Genomic DNA, 5,673 nt, shown 5'->3' on the forward strand with positions numbered 1-5,673 from the left:
TGGGGCAGGGCCAGACAAGGTTCCATCCCTTTTCTGCAAGGACCCAAAGATTATTACCTTGGCTTTGTACCTTGGAGAGGTCCCCACTTTGCATTGGGAAGTTTGTTCCACCTTGGAGCCAAGCTACCTGCAAAATGAATGCAACTGGTGAAATTGTCTGCAGGCCACGCCTGGGTACTGGGGTTTGGATGGGAGAGAAGTTAGAAATCCTGCATGACAAGACAAGAGGGGAGAAAGCATTCTTAGAAGCGAGAGTCTGAGCACAATTTACGTCCTGGGTCATGGAGTTCCTGTCACTGGCTTCCCCTGATAAAGTTTGACCCCCATTTACTTTTTAAAATTGCTTGTGGGTTTGCAGACGCCTGCGAGAATCGGTATCTCCAGTGTTCCCGCCTGGGTCTCCCCTGGGACACGCGCCTATGAGTCTTTGTTCTCTCATTCCTTCAAGGTGATGGTGTAGAGATGCTGGGGAAGGAATGAGGCCGTGAGTGCCTGTTGCCACCTGAGACCTGGTGCGCGTGTGTGAGTGTGCGTGCGTCAGTGCGTGTCTTGTGGCTAATGAGCATCAGTAACATCCTCAGGAAGACAGGATCAAATAATTGCTGTCAGAGCTATGCTTCTGATTAGCTTTCTATTCCCAAAGCTAATTGTCGACTTTCCCAGGCATCTGCTATTTTTCATAAGTGTGTTTGAACTTCGCAAGTCACGCGATGTATTTTAGCCGATAGTCAGAAACCCAGAAAATAACACATTTTGCATCCTATCTGGTCCAACGTGCCCTCTCAACCCAACAACAAAGGTACAGAAAGGACGATAAATGGAAGTGGAATGTGCAAACTTACCCATCAGTCCCCTGGCCCCGGCGTCAGGCGTTGTTTCCAGGTGATGGATGTGCTGATCCTAGGGAAGCAAGAACAGCGTGATGTGCACAGGTACAGAACTTCTCTCCCCAAAATGTGCAGCGTGCTGGGGGAGACCCAGGGTGCCTCAGCTGAGGAGACTGCCCCCTCCCCGACTCGTGTGGGGCCCGAGCCAGAGCTCCAGGAGGCTCTGTTCTTTGTGGTGAGGATCGCCGTCACTTTCATGCCACGTTCGGTGGGGAATGGGATCATACAGGGCGGCAGCTCGTTGCCTCTGGCCTCCCGCAGCCTTCAGGCTGTGCACCTGCCGCCGAGGAAATGCCGATGGAGCCAATTTCTGCTGTCTTGCAAGCCAACATCCCAACTGCCCCAGTGTCTACTCAACGTGCCCTTCCCTCAATGGCAGGGACTACTGAACTAAAGGGTGGAACTGAAGAAGGGGCGCCTGAGTTAGGATAGGATAGGGGAGGCTGCAATAACAAACATTCAAAGTCTATTTCTAATTCCTGCCATATGTCCTCAGGGGCCTTGCCCCTGCATGTCATTGTCCTTGGTCTGGAACCCAGGAACTTTGCTGATCACTACTGCAGAGAGAAACGAGAGTCACCGTGGGTCTCACGTTAGCCATTAAATGCTCAGCCCAGAAGTGACTCAACTCATTGGTCAGAAGTGGTCACATGGTACCATCCAACCACAAGGGACCAGTTAGTGCAACTCCACCATGTGTGTGGAGGAGGCAGAAGCAGAATATTGGACAGATGGCACTTAGGACTATCACAAGGGTAGTTAAAGTGACCCAAAGAGAGTTGTTGGTGAAAGCAAGAAGAAGACAGACTTGATTCTATTAAGGAAGATACTCTCAAACTTCCAGAGATGTTTTGGGTGGAATGGATTACCAGGGCAGTGGTACAGCCATTTGTAGAGAGGCCTCCAGCCATAGTTGGGAATGGAATTAAGTCTTTAAGATCCCTTCCAAATGAATGAAATCAGCCTTCCTCACTCACCTGGTTTTAAATCAACCTTGGCACAAGGACTTGGCCATTCAGATTCTGATAGGACTGGGCAGTCTGAAGGAAAATCTGAACTCAGGAGACAGGCTGGGGTCAGACAGACTGCAATACACAAACTCCTGCTGTGGGCTTAGTTATCCCTTGGCTAGCTCTGTGAGGTTGAGGTTAAAGTTTTAGATCCCAGTCTGTGGTCACGTGAGCTTGGTCAGTTGAGCCTTCAGATGAGACCTTGGCCCTGGCCTTGATTTCAGTCCCTGAGAGACCTTGAAGCAGAGGACCCAGGTAAACCCTGACCAGATTCCTGACCCACAGAGATGGCTAGATAATAAGTGTGTGTTGTTTAAATCACTAAGTTTTGTGGTAATTTGTGACACAGCAATAGGGAACGAATGCCAGGAAGTCAAGTGGAAGAGACGTGGCACGTACATTAGCGTTTGAGATTTGGGCTGGATCTAAGTCCGAGAGGAGAGCTGGGAGCATCTTAGATAAAGAGCAGCAAATGGGAGTTTATGCAAGGGGTTGGTCAGACCCTCCGCCGAGCCAGGCTAGGGGTCCCTTACCTCTTCTCAAGATGTCACCACAGCAAAGAGGTCTGGAGTTGGATGAAGCAATAAGCTTAACCCTCAAAGGCAGCTGAGAGCCTCACTCTGCCCTACTCATAGTGGCCGGTTAAGTAATCTTCAAATATAAATTCAGAACTTTACAAAAGGGACCAATAATCGCTGCCATTTATTGGGTAGCTGCTGTGGCCCGAGCTCAGCTCTTCTGCCAACATGACCTTAGCTTATTCTCATGATGGCCCTGAGAAGTAGATTCCATTTTCTGTGTTTGAGGATTAGGAAACTGAAATTCAAAGGACCAAGTAACTCACTGCAGGTCACTCAACCTGTAAGTGACAGCGCTGGGTTCAAACCCACGTTGGCCCAAAGCCAGTCCTTTTTCTACGGCCATCCTTCCCCACCCCTCACCCACAGACAAGCAGAGGGGCCTCGAGAAAGTTCCACTTCTCGCTGCCTCCTTTCCAAATGACCCAAACATGGAAAGCAACCATCTCCCCAGTAAGAGATGGCTGACCCCTTCCACCACTTTGTCAGAGCCAGCCCGAAGCATCCCTTAGCCGTCACCCCACTCATAAAACACCATCCCTATTAAAAAGTGTTTCCTCACCCATCGGCACCAGGATTGTGAAATATAACAAAAACACCGTCTTTTGCTTAATTTACAGATATTTATGTCGCACTTTGAAATGTCAAACATTTTCATTAAAATCCTCTCACACTCTGGGCTGACAAAGGGATGCCAGGATCTTTGGAAGACACTTCAATCTCCATCAATTAGGGATAAAGCAGTCCGAGCAGCGTGGCAATAAAAGAACACTTTAATTTTAGAGCTAATTAAATATCAACAATTGGAATGCGGCAACAGACACTTAACCTGCAGTAACCCATTATTTATTAGGAATATAATGCATTGACTCTGGATATGATGTGTGTTGTACTCATTTTAAGATCAGTCTGTCACAGTCTGGCGGTTCCCTTTTGTTTTGCTCCAGCACAATCAGCTCCCAGGCCCCGCAGGCATGACTCTGGCACCAGCGCTGGACGCAAGATTAATTAAGCTGGAGCCCCACACAGGACTGGCTGGCTCAAGGGTGGCTTGGCCCTGGGCAACATAACCTAAGACTGGAGGGGGGGCAGCATAGGTGGGTAACGGGTGACAGTTTGGTCCAGGCCCATCTGGGCCACAGGAACAAGGCTGGGTCTTGAAACGGACCAGTTAGGATGCTTTCAGCTGCAAGTAACAGAAAAAGAAATTTTACCTAAAAGTACTGTAACAACAAGGGTTTATTATTTCACATAAAGAAAAACCTGGGGGTGGCAGGTGGGGTTGCAAACTTGGATAATTCAGAGGCTTGACAATATTCAGGAGCTCCCTTCTCTCACCACCCTGATGCTCTTACCAGGTGACTGATGTCTCCCTTGATAGTGTCAAGACGGCCTGCAGTTCTGGCTCACACATGGATAAAGTCTTGCAAAAAAGGAGGATCCTTCCTTCTGTGCATCTTTTTTCCCCCACTGCTTTTTTAAAAAATAATTTTTTAGTTTAACATAGATTTAGATTTGCTGGAAAGGGGCAAAGAGGACTCCAGCTTCGAAAAGAAAAAGCAAACTTTCTGAGCCCCCACCCCTCTGGCTAGTACCACAGCTCTCTGCTCCTCTTTGTAGAAAAACTCCCGCTGACCAGCCTCTGCTCTCGGGCTCCATTTCCCTCCCTCAGGGCTTCCCTCTCACTCAGTGACAGCCAAAGTCCTTGCCCCTATGTGACCTGTCCCCTGCCGACCTCTCTACCGCGTCTCCCACTGCACTCCGCACTAGCCTCCAGCACAGGCCTGCCACTGCTCCTCAATCAGGCCAAGCTCTTCCCCACCTCAGGGCCTTCTCCTTGGCTGTTCCCTCTGCCTGGAACACTTTTCCCTACATGTTCACACGACTCACTGCTGTGCTTCACTCAGGTCTCAGGTCTCACCCCTTCCCTGCCTCGTTTACATAACACTTCTGCATCCTGAAATTAGATCACACATTAATGAATTGGCTTGGGTAGGATTTTTGGTTGCCCTCTCTGAAAGGTCAGGGTCAGAGGACTTGTTTGCTCTCCACTGTTTCCTCTGGGCCCAGAACAGCGCCTGCTCAGTCCATGTTTCCTGAGTGAATGAAATGCTAGATAGTATGACGCTGAGAGTGATTCCTAACGGTACCCTCTTAGCATCAGCAGTCGTGGACAGGATGGACTGACCAGACCATCCCAGTGCGTTGGAGATGTTTTCTGAGCAGATTCCCCCCGCCCCCATCCATTTTGTCAGACTGTACGTTTCAGCAGGGCCGGTGTTCTCCATCTGGGAGGTACCTTAGCCCACGGTTTCCCAGATGGACTCACTGCATCTCCTGGCTTTCAAGCTCCTCTGCTGTGATCGCCATGAGCGGGAGCAGCAACACAGACGGAGACCTGCCCCTCATTCAAGGCTGGGAGCCCGGCGTGGTCCTTGGTCACACAAGGCCCTCTGCAGCTTCAGCTGAGCGTTAATTACACAGCCAAGCTGGCCTGGGCAGGAAAGCCCAAGGCAAATTCCAGTCCAGAGGACACTGATTGGTCTAAAAGAGGGGTGGACGAGGACAAAGGGAACCCTGCAAGCCTGGCTCAGCACCATCTTGGCCAGGCTGGCCCAAGGCTCACTGGACCCACTCCAGGCTCCAGGGATGGGTGTGGCAGAAGCTGAGATGTTAGTCCGTCTTTCTGCAGCCAAAAAAGTCTTAGTCCTGGCAGACAGGTTTGTTGCTGGACAGGTTATAAAGACCCACACTTCCTGGAGACCCCCAATGGCCTGGGCCTACCATCCATGGTCCAGCTGGAACAGACTGGCTGGTTCTACCTTCTTGCCTCCCCCATCACACTGGCTCCCACATCACCCTGCCCCTTCCCATTTGGAGCCTTTTAGGGTCTCCCTTTGCTACAGAGCTTCAGGAACGAAGCTGGATTGAAACGCCAGTTCTGTCTCTTTCCGGTTCTGTACCTTTGAACAGACCATTTAACCCAGAGATCAGCAAACATTTTCTGGAAAGGGCTGGAGAGTAAATAATTTAGCCTTTGTGGGCCACAGGATCTCTGGCACTGTTACTCAACTCTTCCTCATAGCTTGAAAAGTAGCCTTAGGCAGTAACTAAATGAATGGGTGTGGCTGTGTTCCAATAAAACTTTATTTACACAAACCGGAAGTGGGCCAGATTTGTCCTATAAGCCATAGTTTA

At 49.9% G+C, this 5,673-nt stretch overlaps 1 long non-coding RNA gene across 2 annotated transcripts; it reads right to left on the reverse strand.

The window, feature by feature from the left end:
• Window positions 1-3,150: 3,150 nt before the first annotated feature.
• LOC141568936 (uncharacterized) lies at window positions 3,151-4,939 on the reverse strand. Of its 2 annotated transcripts, none has more exons than XR_012492274.1 (3): window positions 4,805-4,939; window positions 3,831-3,945; window positions 3,151-3,661 (listed from the first exon to the last, which is right to left on the reverse strand). It is a non-coding gene; the product is annotated as an uncharacterized LOC141568936 (long non-coding RNA). The 2 variants fall into 2 exon arrangements; XR_012492273.1 differs by having other exon boundaries at window positions 3,831-3,948.
• Window positions 4,940-5,673: the final 734 nt, after the last annotated feature.

This window comes from Rhinolophus sinicus, linkage group LG15 (genome assembly GCF_036562045.2).
Source record: "Rhinolophus sinicus isolate RSC01 linkage group LG15, ASM3656204v1, whole genome shotgun sequence".
In the NCBI taxonomy this organism is placed as follows: Eukaryota; Metazoa; Chordata; class Mammalia; order Chiroptera; family Rhinolophidae; genus Rhinolophus; species Rhinolophus sinicus.